Source organism: Cyanistes caeruleus, chromosome 8 (genome assembly GCF_971803275.1).
Source record: "Cyanistes caeruleus chromosome 8, bCyaCae1.hap1.1, whole genome shotgun sequence".
In the NCBI taxonomy this organism is placed as follows: Eukaryota; Metazoa; Chordata; class Aves; order Passeriformes; family Paridae; genus Cyanistes; species Cyanistes caeruleus.
Window position 1 is genome coordinate 18290960 of NC_141708.1, and position 26982 is coordinate 18317941.

Here is a 26982-nt window from a genome sequence, read left to right on the forward strand (position 1 = left end):
AACCTCCAGCAAATGGTATTGAGTGCTTGGTGACCTATATCTTGATCATAGGCAGAGGTGTTTATTGTTGCAAGTACAGTACAGGCTTTTGTACTGTTTTTGCTCATTGCCTCCTACCATGCTCACCCTACAGTAACAGGAACTGCTCCAGGCTTATTACTGCTGCTGTCAGCTGTTCTAAAACAGCAGCCCTAAAACTTCCAGGGACCTTGTGTCTAGGGAAAGCTTAGGTCTCCTAGCTACAAAACTGAAGGTTGTAGTTGCATTATAGCTGGCAGGAGAACTTCCTGCTCTGGCTACTGCAAGATGGGCTGAACATCCTTCTGCCCCTTACAAGGCATGGAGACAACAGCAGTGCACTGGGCAGCTCACCAGACAGGGAGTTTTAAAGCCAGGATCTGAATGGGAGCTGACAGAAATGGAAGGAAGGAGAGGCTTGTGTGATTATTAGGATTATTAGAACCTGTCCCTTCTGAATCGATGCATGTGCCTAAAAAACTCTGCCATCTGAACTTTAAGCTCATAGGAGATAAGCAGAAGGGTTTTTATTACATGTGCTGCAAAGCCTTTGTAAAGAATGAAAACAAACTGTGGTGCTGACTTTGTCTATAAAAAACAGCAAGGTTTCACCCATGCCAATATTTTGTGAAAAAATATTGAATCAGTTAGTGACCATAACATTTTATAATGGTTTCCAAACAGCAAAACAGATTTTGGCATAAATAAAAATCCTCTTTCTTTATTAAATCCTTATATGGAAAGTTTCAGAGCAGAAGGAATTCTTAGCTTCAGAGTCATAAGCCTGGATCTTTGCAGAAAGAGAAACTTTGGTACTAGATAAGGCACAAAATACAAAATTGTCGCTTAACAATTCAGGTCTCACCTTAAGGCCAACTGGAGTTGCTAAATGGGTACCAGTGAGGTTTCATTTATGGAAAGCAGATGAATGTTTACACTTGGTATGGTAACTGTATACATCAGGATTTTGCAGGTGTCTTTAATTTGGCTTCAGTCTTCCTTTGTCAGTCAAAACACATGAAGTAATTTACATGGTGATTTGGTCTTCTAAGCTGATTTCCAACCAACTTTCTTCCATCTTGAAAGTAGCACTCAATAGCCTCCAGTGTTAATCATCTCTCCAAGAACATTTTAGGTTTGTTAATTCTGGGGAGTCCATTCAAGACAATAAATACATAATAGTCCCTATTCTTTCTTCCACACTAACATCTGTACAGAAGACAACTTCCTTCCTGATTCAGTTACACAGCTGTATGATTGTCTCCTTTCAAGAAAACAGACACTTATCTTCTAGAAGTACAGCTCAGGTATTCTTCAGTTTCTCTAATTTCAGTTTCTCTCAATTTGAATGCTGGTTTTTTATCTCTATCTTTGGAAAGGCCTGCAATCCCAGCTGAGGAAATGGCTCATCTTGAAATGATCTTAATATTTTGGATATAGGACAGGATAGATACCTAGAGGAAAAACTACACCCACACTGAGTACAGCTGGAGCATGGGTGATTTAATTTGGGCTTCTGAAATATTCTGAAATATCAAAACAAAGACAATATTTCAAAGCAGGTTTTTTACTCTAAGCTGTACAAGGTGAACAGTACCAAATGTCCTAAAGCCATTAGCCATATCAATACCTAACATTTTTTGGATGCTTACAGGACTTTGCTAAAATTAGCTGTTAGAAAAGAAATTTCACATGCTAAGTGTCTGCTAGACAGTTATTATTTTATTTTGCACATTGTGTTGCAAAATATTAGAAGTCTCCAACAATGAAATTAGTGAGAGATTTTGTTTTGTGCATGTTAAACATATTCTTACAACTCTTTTTTCAGAAGGTTCTGCTGAAAACAGATTTGAAATACATTGAGTTTCTCATGTTAGAGATGAACCTTGTCTTTCTCCCTAAAACCAATTGAAAGTTGACCGAACCCAAAGCCATTGGCAGCAAAAATGAATGTTTGCCTATACACAATAATGAGATATGGTGAGTATATTTCAAATGAGGGATTCAGGAGCTGGCCAAAATTGCTAGTTTAGTCTACTGGCTAAAACATCAAATCTGAGATTAAGGGAAACATTCCCCTTTTATCTACAGGGCTCAATTACAGCCAGATGTCATGGGACATAGGACCATAGACTTATAAAACTATAGAATCATTTAGGTTGAAGAAGACCTTAAAGATCAGCAAGTCAAATCATAAACCTAAATCTGACAATTCCAACTCTAAACCATGTCCCTAAACTGCCACATCCACACATGAAAATAGCCTGACTCAAAAAAAAAGAGAAAATCATGCACGGAACTAGAAATGCCCCAAGAAAAGGGCATGTGGACAAGGAAATAAGGACCATGGAGGAGGAAAGTGATGATGACATGACAATGATGATAATGATGATAATGATGATAATATGGGAAAGGGAAGTCAGAGGAAATCTGATTCTTGGAGTGATAAACAAGCAAGAAGTACCTGGAACCAAATTTTCCACAAATCACTTCTCCTTTCATGTAAGCAAGCATCCTCAAAATACTCTGGCTGTTTGGTGGGTAGAGCTTTGGGCATTACTGCCTCATTTTGTTCAGGTTTTTTCCTTATTACCATTGTTTAAAAAAATTGACAAAGATATTTGGAAGAAGACTACAGGTAGTCTTCAGGGGCTGCAGAGCCAACGGTCATGGAAGGATGCTGAGGCTTGGCTCAGACCTCTGCTTGCCCATCTCTGTCTTAGTTTGCTGTGTGCTCCTAGATGTGCTTTCAGGAAGAAGATCAATATTTCCCTGAAGAAACTGGAATGAGTACAACAATGAAAATTCCAGTAAACAGCATACAGATGGCTTCAACTCTGTTGGAAATTTTAAATTAAAGAAAAGTAAAACTTAGGCCAGGTAAAAGAGTCTGCTGGTTCCTCTCTTCTTTGTCCAGCTAAATGCAGTAGGAGTGCTCTGCATGTAAGAGACCACAGAATCCAAGATTCAAATAGAATCCAAGATCTTCAAACCAATTATTTCTAATTGTTTTACTGTTCCCTAAAATCTCTAAGAATCAGCTGCATGTTTTGGCTTTAAAAAAGTAATAGTACACTCCCAAGAGTTATGGGTTTTTAATTTAAGGTGTTTATCCTTCTGTTTTCTATTCCACAGAGCTCTGATATTGCTGACCTGTTAATGTTATGACATCTTTATTGTCAAATTTTAAGCATTTGCTATGGCAGTGTACTAGCATACATACTGCCCTGCATTCACATATGGTCAGCTTGCACCCTGGATATGCAGATACCTGATCTGGTTTCTAGAAACTTGTTTCTTGGACAAGATTCTGACAAACTGGAATGTCAGCCCAGGTTTTTTGGCAGAGTGCCTCCATTTTCTGTATCCGTAAGAGGCCTTACTTTCCCAAGCTCCTTGTCCCACTGGTAGTTTTATAAAAAAGCTCAGCATGTCCCTGGAAGTTCACAAAGCTTTCTTCATTCATAAACAAGTTGCTTGCGAGTCCATGAACAGAATGGCTCTATCCGTGACGTCTGATTGACCTTCAAGAACTGCACACATGACAGAAAAAATAATAATAATAAAAAAAGGGGGCAGAAAGTTTAAGGAAATAGACAAATGAAGAACAAGGGACCCATCAGTGTGTTAGTAATGTGATGAATGCAAGAATTAAAGATATAAATATCACGACGGGCTCTATTTGCATTGCCACAGTCTGTTTAAAAGAAAGAACCCCAGAGCTAGGAACCGATGCCTCCTGCATCCCTAATGGCTTCTATATAAAAATTGTCATTTTCTTTGTATGATTAAAATAAAGAGCATCGACAAAATAAACTCTCCCTTCCTAAATGTTTCTTTTAATGACTCTACTGCTGCTGGAAGATGCCAGTTTAACAAGTCTGCAGACAGAGGCCTTCTGTCTGCAGAATAGGTACAAGACAAGCCGTGGCAGGGAGAGGGTCTCTGCCACACACGCAGCTCCCTCAGACCAGCAAGACCACCCCAAGAGGAAAGGAGCATTCAGTCCTTGGCCTCCTTACTGTCAGCAGCAGCCTGAGAGCCAATCAGTGCCCTTTGCCAGAGAAGTTCCAGGCAGTCTGAAGTCTGAGCACTTGTCACTAGCATGAAGTTAACAGTTCGTTTAGCTTCATTTTCTACTGGGTGCTACTGACAGCTGTTCCTGAGAATGCACGGCATGTCATTACTGGTCTCTACCATATGGGTCATTCACACAATTGCCATTTCTAGTTATTCCATTAGTCACTATTCCCTGTCATCTCCCTGTTTTATCCTCTCTGGCAAGCTCTCTTGCTCTCTGACTCCTTCACAGTGAATTTTTGTCCCTTTCCATTCCAGTTGGCACTTTTCTAATCTTCCAGTGCTGCCTTTCCCGCGGAATCCCAACAGAGCAACAAGGATTTTCTTGGCTTTAAGCAGCTGACAGCTGACCATCACCCTTCTTCTTCACTGAATTCTGTGCCCACACATTTCTAACTGTACATTTTCAAAAGTCAGAACTTCTAATTTCTTTCACCTCTGCAGAGCAAAGCTTCTGATGGCAGAGGGTAACTCAGCCACCTCCCAGGTACCTGCTTTGTGATACTGAGTATAGGAGACGAGAGATACACATTCTCTCTTCTTTCCCACCAGATCTCATTTGTTACAGTGCCAGAAATGATGCTAGGAACTTCCATTTAGTACTAAATCTCAACACTGAGAAACATGGTGACTTAAAAGACCAGCAATGGAACAGAGTTCCATTCAGACTAAGGGTGAACACAAGCAAGGATAAGGGGTTGCCCCTAGGTGGCCTTAACATAATATATTAACTTCTGCATCACATGGAGTTTCCAACTGACTGAAAAAACATCATCATTTTAGGTAGCATAACTGATAGTCCTCCATCAAGATGCCAGCCAGTGAATCAGCCATGGAAACTAAATCAGGTTTTATTACTCTAGAAGCAGTTATTCCAGTTTAAGTGATACTGGCAAGGCTCTGCAGAGGAAATGCTAGCAATTTCCTAAACTGTGAGTGTTCTGTGCGTAAACAAGAACTTTCACCTTTAGGAAAGTGAATCCAAAAATATATCAGCAGTGTGCTCATCACCATAAGATTATCTTGCCGGCTCTGAAGACTGTAGGCAAGGTCAGGCAGCAAGTCAGTGAAAGTGAGATTGGTGGATACCTCACAATGACTCAGACCATGGTCTTCTTTGGTGCTTTGCCAGCCTGGTCTCTAGAACTGTAGGCACAATTTCTCTAAACTGCCCTTCAGGCAAACTTGCTGATCTGAGATTAAGCCGGTGTGTGGCTTGTCTAGAAGGGCTAACACACACCTGAATGAGTTCTTTGGTACTAATCTCAAGTTCCATTCCATGCTACTACTTTCACTTACACTGTAACAGGGTGGCCACATCTGAACTCTTCATTGCTAACTGCTAACTCTTAAACCAGTCATGAACTGTGTAGGAGAACTGCAGGTGATGGAAGTGAAACTATGCCAAGAACTTTTCTAAAAACAGAGAACAGTTCTGGTGCTGAGGAACACTTCCTGGCAATGTCTGCAAGTAGATGAAGCCTTCAGGGACCCTTTTTTATTGTTATCTTTGCTGGGATCAGGCACCATTAGTAAAAATGGCAATGTCTGAAAGTTTTCCAGCTGTAGACATGGCTCCCAAGTATTTGAACATGTTCCCTTTACTGTTAAAAGAGATTTCTGAGACATAAGAATATCATAATTTTCAGGCTACTGTTAAAAGAAACAACCAGGTGTTTATCCAAATCCTTATGTCTTTAGTTCAAGACTAATTTGCTACATGCAGGTGCTCATAGGTAACTTGTCTTTGTTCAGAGACATTGATCTTTTATCAAGAAAAATTAAGACACTCTCAACCAAAAAATACGGTTACTAATTTTTTAGCAGATTTATTTTCTCCAAATCTATACTAACATTGATAGGATTTTTAAATGCACACTGGAAGCAGTTAGAACACGAAGCATAAAAACAGACCTTTAATGAGGGGAAAAAATATCCCATTTTGGGGTGAATTGGGATGAATACAATATTTTAAAAATTTATATCTGCACTAAAACAAAATTTAGATAGTTGAAGGTGTACAGAAGATGGAAGCACTAAGGCAGCTGCATAAACAAAGAACATTGTTGGAAACTGGAAAATGGACAAAGAATAAATTTTCAAAGAAAGCAATAATGGATCCTCAGTATCTGTAGATCTTAAGGAAGTTCTCACAGAGTAAGTAAGAGTAAGCAATTGTTTTAATCTTAGCAATTCCCTAGATGAGTATATAATATGATGATATATGGCAATTGATCCATCCCTCTCTGTTTGCAGATAATATTCTGATTTCCAGGTCTGGTAAAGCCCAGAATTCAGGCAAACTCCTATTTTGGGAAGGGCTTCATGCTCTGAAAGTCTAAATGCAGCTATTATTTTTTTGTTGACTGAATGCAGGGCTCCCAGAAATCCATCAGACAAGCTTCTGGCTTCTCTGATGTAAACAAGAAACCCCTAGACATCATCTGCTTTGTTTAGAAAAGGTAGTTACCTGACACTAGGTCCCCCAAGAAAGCACAGCAATATCTCAAACAGAATCATTACCCTAAAGAGTGCTTACAAAAGCAAAACTCATTGGATTTTTTCTGCATTTTATTTATTTCCCTTCAATAAAACAATTTTTCCTGTTTTCAGCATCCAATCACACCAAACTTCAAATAGTCTTGGTAAGTGTTAATTGCAGACACATATTCTCACAGCTTCTAATCATCTAGTAGAGACAATAATGCCTTATCATTATACATTATACAAGAAATTGAATTAATTTTCACTAATATCCCTTCAATATCACATAGAAGAATGGCAAATAAAGTCTGGTCTAATTGTCTGACTCCCCACTGATGCCAACAGCATCCCATCCAGATATAAACTGGAATTCCCAGGAACTCTTTTTCTTCTATCAATAGATGACTATTGTGAGCTCCCTGACACACGGAAGAGTCACCATCTTAGATATTACAGTTAAAAGCCTTAGAAACAGACTTTAAACACTTTTGTCTGTACAAAACACCAGAGAATACCATACATAGTCTCAAAAGACATCTAAGTTCTGGAGTGTATTAGCTGTATATAGAATAAGCTGGTAGGTGAACTGCTACTCATAGTCAGAACACCAATATTTTAACTATTCTTTCCACTTCACTCATCATTTTACACACTCCTCTTCTGCTGATCGTGGTTGGAAAAATTAAATTGCTTCAATTCACAGTGTTTGTTTTATACTTGGCTGAAGGCTGATTTGTAGCGTCTTGGCATTTTTTACCATTACTGGAAGTGTGGCTCAGAGTATAATTTAGGTGACCATGTGATGGTCAGTTTTAATATGGAGGTAGAGAAGATCACCTACAGACCTAGTGTAGCAACTTTTCTGGTGCACCACTCAAAATGACTTCTCATTTTTTCCAACCTCACGGAAAACCATCAGAAGTTTTATATTCATTCTACAGGCATCTTTTGGTTGCAGTGATCCATGACCTACTGCCTCAGAGTCACTGAGTTTTATAATCTTGTCTTAAGAGTATTAAAAAAATGCTATGCAGTTCCATATGTAATGAATCAGGAAAAGACTGTGCTTTATTTTTGTATCAGATTTTTACCATCTTAGTTTGTGGTGGTGCACTAAAACTGTTCCCCAAAGCACTGGAAAGAAGGATTCTGTGTTATTCGGGAATGTCCCTAAACTGAAATATTTGAGACCTCAGCAAGAACAGACAAAACTGATTGGCACTCTGACATGGTAACAGTTTTCCATTTGTGTATTTGTGGAGCAGAACATGTACACTACTACATCCAAATCAGAACACAGAGAGAACTGTCTTAAAGGTCTTTTCCAACCTAAATAATTCTATGATTCTATCTTAATGAGAATTTCAAGGCTTATTAAGGCCAAATTTTATGAACACCTTAAATTGCTATATTTGGTAAGAACTTTTCCAGCTATAAAGTGTATTGTTTTGCTTTAAGTGATTTTTATTTTTTAAATAACCAAACATATTTCAATTATTTTCTGTTGTTCAGTTCTCTTTCTGAAGTCTGGGCCTTGACATCTACCTGTTGGAACTACCTTAGGAGTTTGGGAACAAAGACCAGACATGCATCTGTTTTTCCCAGATGTTCAGCAGTAAGAACACTACAATTTTTAGCAGCTTCAGCATGAGCTTCCTAACTCTCTGATGTTTTCCAACAGGGGTTATGCATACATGGGCTCTAATGTTAACTTCCTATCTCTCCTTCTCTAGCCCCCTTCCTCCCCCTCCTGGACAATGAGAAAAAAATACAAAGGTCATGAACCTAACTGCAAGCATCTCTTCCTGCTTCTTGTGTGGTTTTCACCCTGACCTTGATACTCCTTTCTGTTTCCCTAGTGGCACCTCATGAACCCCCTTGTGCTTCCTTAAGAACAGGAACAGCAGAAAGAGGGAAAGAAACTCTGGCAATTAGAAACATACCCTGAGATTTCCTGCTTCTAATGCCTATTGCGAAGAGGCTGCTGTTTTTCAGTTAACAGAGAGTAAAACAAGAGAAAATTAATGAGCTTAGCAAATTGAGGACAAATTGAATAAAAGGGGGCCAAATTCATCCCTGATGTGTTTTATTGGAAGGCAACAGATGGGTAAATTTATCTTCATATTTTTAACTATTTTTTAAGTACACAAGTGAGGACTGGGGGCTTTGTTGTTGTTTTGGTGGTAGGGTTTTTTCTTAACCATGCATCATTTGGTATTTGCACCCTAAACTACTTCATTAATTTTCTGTAACTAAATATTGTTAATATATTCATGTAACCAGTAAGATAGAGGGAAGAAACAACATGATTAAATGGCTGACTTACTCTCACTATGGAATGAAATAGCCACTGAATAGAGGCATGACCTGATACAGGTCATTTTTGCTCTCTGTGCCTTTGGATATCATCAGTCTAGATCATTCCCTTAACACAAGTTCTTCAGTACTGATACCATCTCTTCACTATGTTTAAGTAGTTATTTTTAATCCTTACAGACTTGGCCTAAGTGAATATTTATTACAGTGAAATGTTTTCATGGCTGGATTACCACAGAACTATAACAAGGACTCTTCCACAGTACTCAGGTGCAAAAAAGTGCTGTGTACTACATTCAGTGCTAAGAGGTGTTGACAACACTGTCACCTAACAGATTTACTTGGCCTTGGGGGCAGAAACATTTTTGGCACGAAATTGTTTCCAGTGAATAAAATACTAATTTTCATTAACCACATTTAAACTGTAAATTTACTATTACATAAGTCACATGAAAATGAAAAGCCTTAAATCAGGTGTGGAACGCACTTGTAGACAAACACTTCTTGGTAATAAATTCATACGAAGCAGCAATTGCCCTGCTGTGGCCTAGGTGGTGCATTTGCAAGTGCTGCACAAAGAACTGGCTATTCACATGGTTCTGGCACTCCTTCCTAGTTTCCTGCTGCTAAATTACATTAAGAGACTCAAAACATACTTTCTTAATATCCCTCCCCCCTACAGGGAATTACTGTGGTTGCCACAAGAAAGTTACTTGATCATGATGGGGCAGGAAAAGGGCTTGGTACAATCCTGAACAACTGATCCATGTAACCATCTCTGGGGTCCCAATTCAGTCTGCTGTCTCTACTCAACCAAATACATGGCCTCTCTATTTTACTTACATAAGAGGTTAGGTAAGATGGACTGCAATGAGAACTAACACATTTTAAATTTTCCCAGTGATGTCAATGGCATGTTGGAGGTTACTGCAGGCTGAACAACTGGGGTTATAGACACCAAGTGCTGCAAAGCATTGACTGCTTTGATGATTTTCTTTTTCTAAAATACTTCTTATCACTAGGGGCTGAGTTATAACTGTGACTCCTACAGTGCTACTGTAATATAGCATGACATTGGCATACAAATACAGACGTATTAAAAGATGAAAAGAGAAAGCCACAGTATTCCAACAGTTTAATCACTGAACTGTTGTGATGCCAGCCAGTGAACTGACATGTTCAAATTAAGTCATTTCTCTCTTTCTGGGTCCTAGCTTATCCATATCCAGTTTTCATATTCAACATGCTTAAAATGTGTTGGTTTTAATTCATGTCAGTACATGCAGCAGAATTGACTCAGAAAGTGCTACTCACTAAATTAAAACACAAAAATGTGGCTATATCCCTCTTTCTGAAATTGCTGATCTGAATGATGATGATTCTGAAATGCACACTCCTGAAAGAATATTCATTGAAAATTCTGAATAAATAATACCCAATTTACTCTGTTTGGGTTATACTTCCTGACTTTAGTGGGCTTGCCAAATTTCTGTATTCCACTAAATATAAACCAGCAACTTTAAATCCATATCACAAGCCAGGCATTTTGCTTAGTGATGTCCACAGCAATTCCCAAGCCTGTGATTCACTAAACTGCTGGAAATGGCATATTTTGATCAGGTGGATCAAGTTTTTTTCTGGATCAATCTTAATTTCTATCTTAATTTAATAAATTTAATAAAGAGGAAAAAAAGAGTTGGATCTAATATGATTTTCAAATTAATTTAAGCACCCTTTTCTTCTGAAATCCTTTATTCAAACTGTCATATATCAGAAGAACAAAATTTAATGAACTTAATTTAAAGATCTTAACATAATATAGCCTTACATGCTGTAAATCTGTCAATGGAACTAGGTCAATTTATAATTAATGAGGACTTCATCAAGCATAATGTCTTCAGGGATTGCAGGTGCGTGCTGGTATAGACGTATTTCTTGCAACAAAATGCCTGGGAAGTCTGCTACAGGGTAATGACATTTCTAAAGACTGTCTTCTGAAAACATGGAGGACACTCAATCTGTGTTACTGCCATCTGAGCTTTAATGCAGCAGCTACTGTTCTGTCACTAGCAACAGTACCAGAATACAAAGGGTAAAAATATGAGTTTTCAACCTTTGACCTCTCTGTGCTCTCTCAAATTATCTTTGCTCCGGTTACTTACATTGATCTCAGCTGGTAGAAGCTCCTGAACATTTTGTACATCTCAGTACAGAATTCACACAGATTATCCTTCCCACTGTGTCTCAAGTCAGATGTGAACAAGGCAAAGCAACTACATCTGTTTTGCCCAGAGTCAAAATTGCTCCTTGCAAATCTCTCTATGGCTGCTCTTCTAGTTGCCAACTTGTATAAACAGACCACGCTTTGCACAAATTTCCTCATATTCTGGTGATGTCTTAAGTTTTAGCTTTCATATTTTTCAGATTCTGTGCTGCCTAGGTGTATAGTTTTGAACTACATATTAAATGTTAGTGAGCTCCCTTCACAAATCAGGTAGACAAAACAATTCCTTTTCTAGCTTGATACCAAGGACAATCATTACAAGTTTCAGGCCCAAAAGCATAAACAACAGTGGATTGAGGAGAGAAAACAAGAAGGATGGGACTTCATAACCTGGAGCTGTAATTGGACAATTAACCCCAATATACAAATGGACCAAAACTTATAAAAATGTGAGACCTTGTGACCAATCCTCCATTTTGTGACCATTTTTAGGTCTATCTTGGGTGTAGCCCTGTCCAGGCTCTTTTACTGCCCGAGGTGTATCCTTTAAGGCCTTTCAATAAATACCTACTTTATTCTTAACTGTTCAGCCTCTCTTCTAGGTCAGCCTAGAACAGACCAAGGCATCACTGGGATGTATGCTGTCAGACTTGAGCATGCTTTTCTTGTTCATGGTGTCCTTTTTAATTTTTTCCCTGTCTATTACCAACTATTATATTGCCTGATTGAGATGAGGAATAAAATACTATAATCTCCATCTGTTATTTTTAGCTGATGGAGAGAACAAGCATACACTTTTCAGAGATGCAGCTAGAGAAAAAACAAAGGAGTTACTCAGAAGCAGCCTCAGAGGTTGACGTAATGCCTCTCATATTGCTGCTATTGGATTCTGGCAAACATGTAAAATAGCCAATACCTGCAGCATTTTGTCACAAATCCCAAGGTGTCTCCTCAGCTCTGACAGTGCTTGATCCTAGGTTTCCAAAGTAGTTTCAGGGAATTCAAATCTGCCCATTTTGTAAATATACCCATTGATATCTACTACATGACAGGTAAGTATGGCACAGGGTACAATGCTTAACTGAATAACATTTGGAAAATTCTTTGTAGTCCTTGATTTATAAGCAAATTTGATGCTTCTAACTGGGTGTAACTGCAACCTACCAGCCTGTGTTTGGACCAAACTCAAACCAGCCTACTAGCTGCTAGGACAGACATTCACTAATCTCCAGCAAATTTCTGTTGTTCAGACTCCTCTATGCTGGGTCTGAGTCTCCTCACTGCTGCTAACATTCTCTATACTGGGGACCAAAGAAATGAGTTTCAGGAGGGTCTGCACTGGGCCTATACATAATGAGTATTTCTCACATGATTTGAAAATACTAATAAGGTCTGTGTTCCTGCTCTGTTGCATAAGCAGAACATAAAGAGGAAAAAAAAGAGTTGGATCTAATATGATTTTCAAATTAATTTAAGCACCCTTGTCTTCTGAAATCCTTTATTCAAACTGTCATATATCAGAAGAACAAAAATGCTTAAATTGTTTTGCAAATTATGCTCAGTTGGAAGCTTTTCAAATCAAAGGCATCATTTGGACTTAATCAAAAAGCAAGGTATCCCAACACGAGATTTAGCAACATCTAGATGTTGACTTGTCTATTAACAACAGATTGACATATGCCTATGGAGCTGAAACCCAGATTCCCCAATTCTTCTTCATCAAGACACTGTGTCATAGAAAGTGGGGAACTTGATATTGATGTAGCAAGGGTCACCATTATTGTGTCAGAATCAGCAGCTGTATGGAAAGCACCTACTCTGGTTGCACAGAGTTAACCCTCAGGCAGTAATTTACACACACATTCTGGTATCTGTACATGGAAGGCCTCATGCAAATCATCAAGGCTGGGCTCTAAAGAGCCAATTTGGCCTTGATTAGGATGAGGTCTGTCTTACTGAGTTTTACTGTGCAGTGCTAAATTTCCAGGTTTTGAAAATGCATGTGTGTGAGACAGACCAAGAGAGACAATCTCTGATTGATCTGGTACTCTGCTACAGATGTATGCTGTGATATATATATATATATATATATATATATATATATATATAGATTGTGCACATAAAAAGCCATGAATGTCTGCATATAAATATAGATTTTACATGACTCTATATGTATTATTTAAGTTCAATCAAAAGTACTTTTACTCACAGTGAAGCTAATAAAGAAGGGAGAAAATACTTTTTGATTACATTTTTATATGACTAAAGTTTGTTAATAAATGAAAAAAAGCCTTTTGATGAAAAGTTTATTCCTGATAAAAGAGATGTTGCTTTCTGTATGAAAAGTTATACAATTATTTTTGTGTGTCATACTTCGTGGAAGAACGATATCGGGAAATCTAAAAGAAACTACTCATCCCTTTCTGTCAGAGCGTACATGGGGTGTTGCTCCTTGCCATGTGAAAAAAAAGAAACTGTATCAGTGTGCAGCCCTCTCACTTCAGCATGAATACAGCTGCAGCTGGCCAGGGATTGCACAGTACTTTGTAAGAGAGTGATAATTTGTAACTGGAATTCTATGGTTGCTTTATGTAGGAAGTTGGGTGAAATAAATACAATAATTGCTTCTAACTTAAAAAAAAAATTAAAAACAACACCCTGGGAGTTCTTACTTCTCAGCTTATATATTAAGACATGGCAGCTTAAAGAAGGAAGGTGATTGCTTAGACTCATGCAATAGTCCTGCAGGAGGTGGCTAAATCTCATTGTCATGATTCCTATCTGCAAAATCTTGCACCTTGTTTCTTCCAAAGCAAACCATTATGAAATTAACACTTTTTCATACAGGAAACAATTGCCTTTACAACAGCTCATCCCAAGTCACATGCTTGATTTTCTCTATTTACCAAACTTTATAAGCTGCCATCATCACTGCTGATATTTCCATACAATACCAGTCCAATCTTTTGCACTTCAAAGGAGTTAACTGTAATTGCAAAGGTGCAGTGCCCTGCAGCCTCTGCCTTTGCTCATTGTCTCATTGCTACAGGTCTCATTGCTACAATTCCTCCATCATTATTCAGTCAAAAGGACAAGCAACTATTATGGCCTTTCACAGGAATTTCCATGTAAAGACCCAAATGCATTGTTGAGAAAGTGTAACTCTTCGGAAATTCTATCCTGGGATACAGTGATGGTCAGTTAAGTGACAGAATCATGACTTTAGCTGAGTTTCTCCATACACTACATGGAGCACAGTCTTGATCTAAAACTCACTGATCTAGTTCCTGTGTTTGAGATAAGGTATGAAAATGAGTTAGGGTGGCATAAATTTTGGGACCATTTGGTCCCATACAACTTCTGCTAAGTAATGCTTAGCATCACTCTGGTTCTCACTTCAGAGCTAACAAAGCCATTTATCTATTCCAAGAGGGAAATGAGTGAAGAGGACAAGGTCTCTGGTAGAGGCTGACTCATAGTCTAAGCACTGGCAGAAAAAAAATTGCCTTAATGATTTTGACAGTCTGTTGTTGAACCAAACACCTTGTTCCCATAAGATGCTTTGCATCTATCCATAGACAATAACTATATGATCACAGCTGAAATGCAGGTTATTCCATAATATGTAGTACCCTTATACAGACAGAGATAACATCAGTTTGCTTACCATACATGCCTCTAGAGCTGAAAAACAATCTGAGCCTCCACAGCACATTCCAGCATTGCTGCTTTTTCAGAAAGAACTTTCCTTTTCCTCTCCAACTTCTGCTTGGTACCTATATAACATAGGCATTGTGCCCTGAAAATATAAAACAAAATAAACTTTGAAGTGCCTTTAAACTAACATAACTATTTCATCCTTCTAGCACATGCCTGTGCGTAGATTCCCATTCTGCAACTGATATTTATTGATCTATATTCATATGATCCAAGAAAAGCTTGACTGCATTGCTTTGTGGTAAAATTATAAGGGGAAAAACTGGAATGTGAGGGAGAAGGAAGGAGGAAAGCCAAGCTTTTATAACTCTTTGTAAACCTGGTTTATGTGAGCCTAGCCAACACAGGGTCTAAATGATCTGTTACACTTAAGAACTGAATGTGAAAGGCTGCACTGTTGCTGAGCTGCTGGTGCCCCACAGAATCAAAATATTTCTGCTGAGCTACAATTTAAACAGTCATACTCCAAATATGGGGAGCAACCCCTGTGAGGAAGTATGTTTTCCTTTTAAAGCACTTTACCTTCAGTGAGTAAATGTTTCTAAGTATAATAATAAAAGCACTAAAGTTTAGGTGCATTTTTATTTTGTGCTAAATGAGCAATCAAAAATGCACATTGTCTCAATTTTGCATTTTTATTGTAAAGAGATGTCAATGTTTTCCTGTATATATAGGTCTGATTAACATATCCCTATCTGTCAAGAGAATAGAGACCTCTCCTGCCTTTTTGCTTTCATTAACATAATAATTATTATGGGTTCTCAGTCATGGCCAGTTTCTGCTTAAATGATCAGATTGCAATTCCCCATTAATGTGCCTTGTTCTGGCACAAAACTCCAAGGAACCATCTACCACCTGAATGCCTTCTGCCTGTCACTTGTTCTTCTGCCTGCCTCTTACATATAGGCTATATTTTTACTTCTCCTCAGGCTGCAAAATCAATCTGAGCAAAATAAGATTTCCCAAAACATGAAACCACATTTAGATCCAGACTTGCCATCTTCTTCCTCCACCCCATATAATGAGACCATCATTGGCAGATGAAAAAACCATACTGGTAGAAAATTGTAGGCTTTCTGATAGTGGTGAATAGACCCAAGAAGAGCAAAAAGACTTGTGCCACCAATCAGGTGAGGTGTCCAAAGAAATTAATTCATGACTGTGAGAAACCTGTATGATGGTAGGTGGAAAGGGGGACATTTACAACTTTCTAGTGAGTCTAGTATCTAATGAGTACAAAGAATTGCCAAGCATCACATAAATCAGAATAAAGCTTTACTTTCCAAAAGATAAGTCCACAAAAGGTGAGAGGATTTTTCAAGCTCTTCAGCTCCTATTTACGAGCCTTCATGTACCCTCAGAGTCTTCAAATCTGTATTGACTTCATCTATATACCTAAAGAGGTGCCTAGTCCTTGACAATCTGGCATCTCTTCTGGATGTATAAACCTTAAAATTCTGAGAGGAGTTCTTTCAGTAATGTACTCAAAGGCTGAAAATGAATTTGAAATGGCATATGGCTCTCACACAGCTTCACTGAAAAGAATTTATCCATTATAGGAAAGAAAATGGAAAGAACATCTGGAGGTCTGTTGAAAAAAAGGGTTAGCAATAATTAATTCAAGTTTATTTTTCCTCCATAACTTTATGTATGTTAGAGTAGGAAACAATCTCAGCTGAGGCTCAAACCTAAGGTGATGCTCTCCTCACTGGATCTTCAGCTCTGTTCAAGACATAATGTAGTATACAGAAGGGGAAGAAGCCAGTATACACTCTGAGGATATTTAACAACTGGAGTAAAGCTCCGAGGCCACTAATTAACTTTTAACGTCTCATGGTCTTCATGCAGACATGCAGAGTGAAAGATAGGCTTTAGTCAAACAAAAAGGTTCTTGGACCCACTGCTCAAGCAATCAGATGAGGTTCTCTGGCCTGTTACACCAATAAGCCAGATGACCGAATGGTCCCTCCTGGCCTTAAAATCTGCGAATCTAGAATTACACACCACTATAAAGCTTATGTAAGAGATGGGAGAATAGAGGCCAAAGAATTACAAAGAGTATTTACAAGCCCACTATAGTCATCACTAATGTACATGTAATTGGCAAAGCATTTACATCAGAGGCCAGTTGTAACACATACGTTTATTGAAGGCTTACACATTTCATTATAACTGAATTACTGAATATATCTAAGCCATTTATAGTGAACTGTGGTAAACTCTAAAATAAAGTAAACACATGTGCAGGGATTATTGATGTGGTATGCCTGTTCTGATACTTAAAGGCATTATAAACGATTTGCAAGGCATTTAATAAAAGCGACCTACATTTGTATAGCGCCTTTTATCCTCAGGTATCCCAAAAATTCTGTACAAACTGTAACTACAACTGCATTACTTCAGGCTGACACCAGTGTGGCTATTCTCAAGTCGGTTGGGTCACAGTGCCATTATGCTGGATTTAGAATGCAGCTATTGAATCTTGTGTATATAAATGGTGAAGGGGAAGCAGCATCTGTTTCACAGGTTTCACTGGACATAAGTCCTTAAGAAGATATTAGATTATTTAATTTGATATTTCATATTACTTATGGCACCTAAAAAAAAAAAAAAACAAACAGAGGAAATGGCATTTTTCCTTAGATATCTGAGCACTGCTATTCTCAAACGTCGCATCTAAGCTTGTCTCCCAGTAATGTCTTTCTTACATATTCTTCTTGGAAACAGGGCACTAAGAGCTCTTGATGGGATGGTTATTTACAACAACATCTCATTCCTCTGAATTTCCAAGACAGAGTCTCACAGCATGTGGGAATACCTTACCTTCTTAGTCAGCAGTGTTAAAACTGTTCGTTTTCAAAACTCTGTCTTCGTTGGTTGAAGAAAACATGCTCAGACTATTACAGTCATTCCATGATAGAATCCTGCTTTCTTTATTAATTTCATTAATCTTTATTACAAAAATATAATTTAAAATTCTATCTTATTACTTTGTTTGCTGAAGAGAATACAAAATTATATTGGAGCAAAAAGCAGTCTCTGGAGATCCTTCCCAGAGTGACTTAACAAAGAAATGAGACTTATTGGTGATACAACTTTTAATACAGCCTTTTAATTCAAACAACACTGACTGGTCCAAAAGGACCCTTCAGACCTGGTCTCTTTCTATGCCTTGTGGAAGGAAAGATACATGACTGGAGAGGGACCTTCCAAGCACTCTACTGGGTGCTCTCTTTTGATCATCATAAGATTAGGACTGGATTGGACCAGGTGACAGGATGTTACAGAAATGCCTGCCCTGAAACGCAGCCAAATCCTATCAGTATTAAATCAAAAGCTTTGCAGAAAGCCAAGCATGCTGTATGAGAACACCCTTCAGACCAAACAGATCAGCAATCCCATCAGGAGGGGGTGGATAATATATTCACTTTGGGAGATTGTAAAAAAGGAAAAATTCTTCTGACCAAAGCTACATTGTGGTAAGCCACTGTGGAACCAAAGCAAATCCGAGCACTAACATTCCTGAAAATGGTATTAAGGCATCTTTAATTGACATTAAATGGTCAGGATATATATTTAGATCTCCTCCAGAAACATTACCTGTAGAAGCCCCAAGCCTCTAATACATCAATGTTTTTTCATAGCACAGGAAGGATCTTTCCAACAAAACCTCAAGCCAAGTGTTAACATCCTTTATACATTGTGAGAATATTGTAAGATAGTATGATGGCTGGTATACAGGTTTGATAAAAAAAATGGAATTTTGAACTTGTTCATTTTCTTAACTCTCTGAACCTAATCAAAGATATTATTCCTCCCTGAAAACCATGCCTGTGCCTTCACCACTACAGTTTCATTAGTAATGTAGTCTGAATTCTGCTGCAGTAGTCAGATTGCATACTGCTAAAATTTATGATAATGCATGTACTCACTATAATCTGCAATTTAAAAAGTCAGCATTATTAGCAAAATTATGTGCTTCACCTATAATGCAGTCACCCTCATCTAAAGCTAGCTGTTTAGGATACTCTTAAATTCACTGTGTGAATCACAAAGCTGGTTTGACAGCCTGAAATACCCTAAAGTGATCAAAGCAGAAGACAGTGAAGGACCTTGTACTTGCATATTGTGAAGATCTTGTGTTATGTAACATTCTTGAAATATTTTCACCTCTCACTCTTACAAGGGAAAATCTAGCAAAGCAAATATACCTGTAGTGATATAAGGTTCTTTTATCCCATTTCTGGGGGGAAAGATTGTAAATTTTCCATTTTGTGCTCTTTTAAACCAGTCATTTCTAACATTGCTTTAGATTAGAGTTACACAGACAATTTCACTGGTATGACCAAAGGGCTGTGCTGTCTAGCAGGTGGCAAGAATAAGCAGCTGACGGATGTAGGCAGGCTTGGCAGGGACAGGAACAGGAACCCCTTACACTCAGCTGTGAAAGGATTTGTAAAATGGAACTGCAACCTCAGGAACTTGAACTTGCTAAACGCTAATGGCAAATCAATGAGAGACTCAGGATATTCTCAGATAAACGCTTTGTCTGGTGCCAAAGCTGACCTAAGAAGTTCCTGCCCTCCCCTGCACCTGCTCTTTTTCTTTCCCTGCAGCATTACCCATTTCATCACAGAAATGTGTTGGATGAAATTGAAAACTTTTAACCCTATTTTAGTTCTGGTCTGCAGAGTGGCTCCATGAACTGTTGCAATGTAAGTGAAGCACAAGAATGAAGGGGTGGAGGCACACGAGTACTTGGGCAACAAAATTATAACAATGGCAGATACCCATCTCCTGTGTTTTAATATATTGTTTGATACCATATTTCATCTGATTAAACATCTCCTCAGCATTCATGAATAAATTCTGAGTTCAGTTTGAATGAGGCCCCAAAAGCAGGCATTGTGTGATAACCATTTTATCCCACTCTGGCTAATAGATTTAGTTGAAGAAAAAATCCAAAATTTAGAAAACATTCAAACGCTCCAAAATGTAGATCTGTCTAACCACTGCTATTTTCATTGTTCCACATCATCCTATTGCTACCTTTAAATTTCAGTTTTTATCTTTATCTCTCTGTTATCATTTTACACTGCTACCCACATCTATTTTATAGATTCATGTGGTTTTACAGCTGCCTCACATAGTCTATGAAATCTCAAACACACTTGTTTAGACTATGAGCTTGTTTATTCTGGACTACGATAACTAAATATGCACTCTGAAGTTAATGTGATTAACTTGGCCAAGCTGATTCATAAAGAAGAATGTCAGGAATTCTTCTTCCAGATGTAGCCTACATTGCTCACAACTTTCTCCAGCAGAAGCACATTTCCCAAGCTCCACCTAACTTCCCATAGATGGTGAAAATCCCAAGATACAAAATTAAGGAGGCAGAAGAAGGAGTGGGAGAAGGCAATGATTGCCTTAGATGTGTTCACACTTAACGGAATTAACATTTGCTGATACAATAGAACCTAAGGAGGCAGGCACATCGTTTAATGTGTTAGACTTGCAGACCTTTGACTCTTTTATGGTTAATTAGCCTTTAACTTAAGAAAGCCCCCAGGTCATAGAACTTCCATCAGCTCTGAATTCAAAGCTTTGCCCTCTCTCACCCTGGCAGTTTACAGTGTAATGATGATTGATAGCCAGATGAAAGCTTTAGCTGGGGCCTGTCTTCTTGCATTGTGCTGGAAGAGAAGAGTAATGATCTATAGCTGCAATGGTTTCAGAAACCATTTTGGTTAATTATGACCTTAATCACCCACTTAAGCAGGTTTGGGCCAAGTTGATTTTATACCGCTTTATTCTACAGCAGGTTAAAAATTAACCCAGCAGTCTCATATGCATTTTACAAGGTTTCCATTCACTTATTGCCTAAAAAGTCCCTAGTGAATATGATCTCGAGCTAATATTCATGAACTCAAGTAAAAAGGAGGAATGATACCTTTTAATGGTAACAAATTACTGCTGACACTTAACTGCTATCAAAGATATACAAATGACAAAACTCCTTCTTATATCTGGTTAGTGAGCAGTATGTGAAATAAACTCCCACCAAAATGAAAGCTTTTTTGTTTAGACCCTGGAATTATAGGCAGCTTTAAAATGTGATGGGAAAACTGCCCATCTACAGGATCAAAGTGGCTGGCTTTATTGGTCTAAGTGGCACAGAGATCAGACTGGCAGGGCATCTGGAGCAGGAAGCACCATACTTCTCCTCAAGAAGTTCAGCTTTGTTCACATCACATAAGAAACATTCTGTATGAAATTTTTCTAGAGAGAAAAAAAGACCTGTTCTAGACCTGTTCTTATTGTTCAGACAATGAGAGCAGACAATGTCTCAGTATTCTTCCTAAGGCCTTTTAAAACTGTCTTTCACAAAGATCAGTATTTACACAGTCTGGGCTCCCATGGGAACAGTGGTAAACCCACAGAGCTACAGGTACTCCGTATCAAGGTGCTGAGGACAGGTGAGGCTGCTCTGACCTGTACCATAGTCCAGCTGACTGCAATGTGCTGCAGACATAACTTCACTCCTGTGCATCTTATGTATCGTATAAATCCACTTTATGCCTCATTTCTTCTCTTTAATGTGATCCACAATTCTTGAATCTTAACTATAAACCATTCCAAAACCTTCTCTTTTACACTGATCACATTTCCTAATTAGAATAGCTGGCTCACCCAGGTTATAGGCTAGGGACCAAAAAGCATGTTTACTGTAAATTGCAGCCTGTTCATGGAAAACTGACAGCCTCAAGCAGAAATAATCATACACATGTTCAACTGACTCACACACAAGAAATGTGAGACATTCCCAAATATTTGCTAGCACAACAGATAATGTGAAAGCAAGACAGTAAGGACCAAAAGAAGAAACAATTTTGTGGATGCAGCTTTGCAAAACAGCTGTTGCTCACTGCTAGAGATGCAAAAGGGATGCTAATGATCCAAACTAATTCCCTAGCAATGACACACTCCAGTTGGTGCAAGTGTTTGTACAGGTCTTTTCAGCAAAACCTCAGTAAACTGATCTATCTGTTCCATAGGAAATAGCTCTTGCCCTGTGCTCAGCAAGCTCTGTGTGATGTTTTTGCCACCTGTGTTTCAAAGAAAAAAAGGTGTTCTGTTTTATTCCACTTGACACTGATCTCCACACACTCTTGCTCTCTGTGAGAGAGAACAGTTATCTGATGTCAGGAAGATACCTTTGTCAGACATTATTTGGATGCATTTGCAGCTGATACTATTCCCATCATAGTTCCAAACTAATTTTATTTCTACTATCTTCTACTGTATTTGTTTTTTCTAACTTAGTATTAGAGGACTTTCTATTTGAGGGCCTGGAACAAAAGCTGTGATTTGGCCTCTCAACAGAAAATTACTCTGGCTCTATCCTTTGCAATACTGATGGAGATCTGAAGTAGATACCCATGAGAGTGTTCCTATCTCTGGAGTCTCAGTTTTACAATGTGCAGTTCATTTGAAGACTAATGTTGTTGATCTAGCTTGCAATGTTCAAATTTTGTTCAGCTGTATGTGTCCTTTTGAACAAGTATCACCAAAAATTAGCAGGTAGGCTGAGGTCCTATCTTACACCTCAAAGATAGAATATTCTGCATCATGGCTGGCATAAGTAATGCAAGATACTTGTAAAGTTGCTCTAAACTGTCCACCCAGAGCAAGAAAGCTTTTGTTAAAACCACTGAGATAGGCACTGGAAATATTTTGTTGTTGTTGTTGCATTTATTAGTCTCCTCAATAAACTGGTACATCCTGGAAAATTAGCCAATGCAAATAAGAGTCCTTTGCATCTTGCTGGCAGAACCCCATTAATATGAGGGAAATCTCTGGCTCTCTCCAGTGATCTGTCCACATGGAACAGCTCTAGAATGTCAGTTCTTCAAAGGAATAGAAGCTACCCTCACCTAAAGGAACAGATGTACACATACTTACATACTCAAGTTCTCATTTCATTTTCTTGAAATAAGCATGGGTTTCATTTTGGATGTTCCAGAAGACACCAACATCATCTTCCTCTTCTGCTTCTAAGTTAAAAATGAGAGACTTAGCACATTTATTTTCTGTAATCATGAAGGGACCGCACAGCAGAAACATACAGATTAAACTGCCTTTATATTGGAAATGCTTCTATTTAAAATGCAGTGTTTGGCTGGAGTGTTCTCACATGTGCCATAGCTTCCTTCACATAAAACAAGGGGCTTTGATATTCCCATTCACAAAACACATCACCACGCATTTTAATAATCCCAGCACAAAACTGCTAAAGTTAAACCGGCCCCCTGGTCTCTATATTGCTTGATTGCTGACACATGCTGTGATTCTGAAATCTGCTTGTGACTTTATCTGGATGGGATGAGGAACAGATTTGCTTGAATTCTTGGTGACACAAGTATAAGAAGGATAAAAGAGAGGTTATTTTCCACTGTAACTGTTATTTGCTTAAAAAAGTCTTCCCCAAAGCAAAGTTATAATGTGATATCTTGAAAGAACACTACTCCATTCTTTGTTCAAACACGCTTTAACTTCACATCAGCAAGACAGAATCACATTAGCTAGCTAAAGATTCTAAAGATACTGATCAGATTGTTTTAAATTTCACTGAGGCTAGAGCTGGGAAAAGTTAAAATGCACTTCCCCGCTAGAAAAGTAGAACAAGTGTGCTGCCAGGGTAAGCCAAAAAAGCTGCTATAATGTTGATAACAACTTATTGATTCCAACAGCTACTGTGATGAAGGCCTGTCTTTTATTTCTGCAATCCTGCTGCTGCGGGCTGGAAAGGTAATGCCAAAGGAACACAGTTGGAAAATATTCCATGAACATAGGAACAGTCAACAGAGAGAGTGAGAGAGAGAAATGAGTGATTGAAACCAGATGAAGCCAGCTCATGATCACAGCTTCCACTGCTGAATAACTAAGTCCATGTAAAACTGCCAGGCATTTCCCTCTGCCACGTGAGAAACCCCAGAGAAAGCCAAGCCTTTGTCTTGACACATCAAGCAGTGAGGATATTATTGACTGATAGAACATCCACAATATACATCACTCCCTTCGGCTCTGGAGAATGTTAGCGTATCTTGCCATTTTCAGACATGGGCAAACTATCAGGAAATTATTATTCCAGAAGCCTGTTGCTGCAGATCAACAAGTTCTACAGTGCTGTGTACCTAACAGGATTTTCTACCCATGGGATAGAACATAAGAGAAATACCTCTCTCAGAAGCTGCAGTGTAATTCAGATTGGGCAGTTTAATGCAGTTGGGCTTATATGTTTACCATAGAACCACCTGGACCGTAGTAGAATTAACAAACAGTATGTGTGCAGCCTGGTAAATGGAGAATTACAGAGGAACTCTGAAATTTTGGAGGTTTTCCCATACTCTTAGACTTTAAATAATCTTGGAGATGTCACTTCCTGTCCCTATGTTTCAGCTACTGTATTAAGAGCTACCCAGATAATAAACTATCTAGCTGAAAGCTTACTTACCTGTGTATACACAAGCTGCAGTCACAGCCTTCACTGCAGACAGACAAGGTTTCAAGCTGTTGGAGTTAAGATCTAAGAGCTTTTTGTTCTGTAGAGCACTGCACAGTGGTTCATGAATCTGAATGCTACTACTGTACAAATGATAACAGTGGTCATCTGTCTGCAGTTAGTTAGAGAAAACCAAGCAGCTAGTGCCCCTCATTGAGACACCTGTGGTGTAACATGGTGTACGGTCAGACTCAGACAATGACACTTTCAGAATTCCTCCTACAACTGGACAGCTGGATGGAAGCTGGAAAATCATTCATCCACCTGATTCAGAAGAATACAGGATCATACCCACAAAAAATCACTATAAACATTATTCAACAATGGTGTGAATATTTGGGAGAGAAGGAGATTCTCTCCATACTGGACCCTTAAAATGGCATTCAAAAGAACATGAAAAGACAAGAAAAAATGTAATTCTTGTCAGAGATGTCCAGAAGAGCGTAGTTATGCATTTCCATCAGTAAACAGCACTTTGTGAAGATTTAGTACTTTTTGTGCTTTGAAAAAAAAAGCAATAAAAGCTGTAATGCTCCCCTGTGTCTTCCCCTGTAGGAAAGCCAGCCAAGAGCATTTCCAAACCTTGTTGATTTACTCGCCACTGCAGCTTTAAAGGAGATGACAGGATAACCTCACATTTGTCATGCTGATAATTTGGTAATAGACATATAAGCATAGAAATTCAGATTCTAAATGGATTTGGTGCAAATCCCTAAAAATTAAATATTTTGCCTCAGTTTTAATCTCAAATAATAGAGTTATGAAAATAATATCACTCTGTTGTGCAGTGGTGGTTAGGAGGTGTCATGTAACCCAATCCACAGGTGAAAAATAATCAAGACAGCAATTCAACAGTGAAGAAAGATGACATCCCTCTTCATTCCTGCTGTTTCTATCCAGCAGGTTTTCAGTTAGAGACAACTTCAGCATTCAGTATTTCAAAGTAAAATCTTTCAAAGTAAAGGCTGAACTTGCATCAAGGTGCTTCAAAATACCAACTAGACTATATTCAGACAAGCTGAACAGCCTGAGTGAATAAATGCAATGCATAATGTAGACCACTGGAGGGATCATATGAGTGGCAGATGGAAAGGTCAAGATGATAACGTATTTGTGAACCAAAAATAACAATTTCCTTAATAAAACAAGCCAGTAGTATAGCTGTTGAAGTGCTATGCTCTGAGAAGGTCAGACAGGACATCAGGTTTCATCAAATGATCTCAGAAGAACTGCTTCTAGTAATTAAATATCGTTCAAAAAATAGTTTTGCAGGTTTTATGTTGAAAAAATAGCTTGCAGATGACTGATGCCCACTCTCCTCACAGCTTGCAATGGTGGTGCCCTCAGTTCAATGACTGTGGGAAAGGGGAATGTGTTGTAAAGACCAGTTGAGACATTTGGCTTCAACATTTTTTACTTATGGAACATTACATAAATTAAATATGTATTTCTTCCACAGAACTTAAGCTGTAGTAATGATTCTTTATCTAATATTGTCTGATTTTCTCACATTTCTCTCTTTGAAGGAGAGGAAACAGAGAAATAATTTCACTCAAATGTATTTTTATTTAGTTTAGTTTTTTAAGAATACAAATTTCAGCTATTTGAAAGTTAAATGGAAGCATTTTTCTCACCTTCTCACATGAAATAAATTAGCCTTTTTCAGATGACTGCTAGCAACAGAAGTTACAATTGAGACATATCTTGGAAGGGGAAGACTAACACTGCAGGTGCACCTGAAAATATGTGAGAAGGGCTTGAAATATGAAGAAGCAAGAATAAGAGGTAAATGACAGAGGCAAATTCTATCTCCTTCTTAAGGGCAAGGACAGTCTGAACTGACAGAGCTCAGTGGCAATTTTTCCTGTGCACATCTGGGGATTCTCATCTTTCCAAAGAAAAAAGGAGATTGAACCCCTCTATTCCTGCTTCCTGGCTACAAGACGGGAACTACTTGTGCTATTCAAGGGAGCAACATCTTACATTTTCCTTTTGCCACAATCAACAGCTTTTTCTCTTGTAGAATGTGGCTCTGCCAGGCCAGGTAAAGCAACAGCATATAAAGAAAAGGAACAAACTGAGGAAGTGTTTGGGGGAATGCTGATGGAAGTTACAAGACCAAAAATGCCTAGTCCTTCTGCACTGTAATGTTCTGGTTATGTTTTTGTCCTTACTAAGTGCTGTGAGGGAGGACAGAATCTACTCCACTTGAACTCCACTAAAAATTCCCTCCTCAATCTCAGCTTGCATGCTGCAAGAAGAAACTTAGGCTTTTTCTTATTTATTTATTTATTTGTTTATTATTTTTATTTATTTATTTTTAAATGGACAGGATATTGAACCAGCATGACTGGGGAAAAGAGATGTAACCAAGAACTTCAAGCTAAATCCTATGAGACAAAACCACAGACTTGCCGCAATCAGGGGGAGTCCACACTGAGTTAGCTTTTAGCTCATCAGTTTCCAAGAGGAAAGACAGAGGATGGTAAACCAGCATTGGAAGGCATTAAAGAGAAACATGTAGAGAAAATCAGACTTTTTTTGTAAACTGATATTACAACTTTTGCACTGACATCAA

General features: G+C 38.3%; 1 protein-coding gene across 3 annotated transcripts in view; it reads right to left on the reverse strand.

Annotated features, from left to right (window-relative positions):
* MAPK8 (mitogen-activated protein kinase 8) overlaps positions 1 to 26982 on the reverse strand; it is a 268471-nt gene that overhangs the window by 165175 nt on the left and 76314 nt on the right. For all 3 annotated transcript variants that reach the window (XM_086900418.1, XM_086900429.1, XM_086900420.1), the window contains exon 2: positions 14790 to 14921. The gene's annotated coding sequence lies outside the window, so the exon portion shown is untranslated. The remainder of the gene's footprint in view (positions 1 to 14789; positions 14922 to 26982) is intronic.